This window comes from Oculina patagonica, chromosome 13, assembly GCF_052425735.1.
Source record: "Oculina patagonica isolate OP01 chromosome 13, crgOcupat, whole genome shotgun sequence".
Classification (NCBI taxonomy): domain Eukaryota; kingdom Metazoa; phylum Cnidaria; class Anthozoa; order Scleractinia; family Oculinidae; genus Oculina; species Oculina patagonica.
This window is the reverse complement of record NC_135770.1, coordinates 5198950-5200099: the sequence shown is the minus strand read 5'-3', so window position 1 is coordinate 5200099 and position 1150 is coordinate 5198950.

Below are 1150 nucleotides of genomic sequence, written 5' to 3'. Positions count from 1 at the left end.
GGTTGTTACTAGTAGTTATTGGTTGTTACTAGTAGTTGCTGGTAGTTGCTAGTAGTTGTTGGTTGTTACTAGTAGTTGCTGGTTGTTATTAGTAGTTACTGGTAGTTGCTGGTAGTTGTTGGTTGTTACTAGTAGTTGTTGGTAGTTGCTAGTAGTTGTTGGTTGTTATTAGTAGCTGTTGGTTGTTACTAGTAGTTGCTGGTAGTTGCTAGTAGTTGCTGGTAGTTGCTGGTAGTTGTTGGTTGTTACTGGTAGTTGCTGGTTGTTACTAGTAGTTGCTGGTTGTTACTAGTAGTTACTGGTAGTTGCTTGTAGTTGCTGGTTGTTATTAGTAGTTACTGGTAGTTGCTGGTAGTTGTTGGTTGTTACTAGTAGTTGCTGGTAGTTGCTAGTAGTTGCTGGTAGTTGTTGGTTGTTACTAGTAGTTGCTAGTTGTTACTAGTAGTTACTGGTAGTTGCTGGTAGTTGTTGGTTGTTACTAGTAGTTGTTGGTTGTTACTAGTAGTTGCTGGTTGTTACTAGTAGTTACTGGTAGTTGCTTGTAGTTGCTGGTTGTTATTAGTAGTTACTGGTAGTTGCTGGTAGTTGTTGGTTGTTACTAGTAGTTGCTGGTAGTTGCTAGTAGTTGCTGGTAGTTGTTGGTTGTTACTAGTAGTTGCTAGTTGTTACTAGTAGTTACTGGTAGTTGCTGGTAGTTGTTGGTTGTTACTAGTAGTTGTTGGTTGTTACTAGTAGTTGCTGGTAGTTGCTAGTAGTTGTTGGTTGTTACTAGTAGTTGCTGGTTGTTATTAGTAGTTACTGGTAGTTGCTGGTAGTTGTTGGTTGTTACTAGTAGTTGTTGGTAGTTGCTAGTAGTTGTTGGTTGTTATTAGTAGCTGTTGGTTGTTACTAGTAGTTGCTGGTAGTTGCTAGTAGTTGCTGGTAGTTGCTGGTAGTTGTTGGTTGTTACTGGTAGTTGCTGGTTGTTAGTAGTAGTTGCTGGTAGTTGCTAGTAGTTGTTGGTTCTTGCTAGTAGTTGCTGGTAGTTGCTAGTAGTTGTTGGTTGTTACTAGTAGTTGTTGGTTGTTACTAGTAGTTGCTGGTAGTTGCTAGTAGTTGTTGGTTGTTACTAGTAGTCGCTGGTTGTTATTAGTAGTTACTGGTAGTTGCT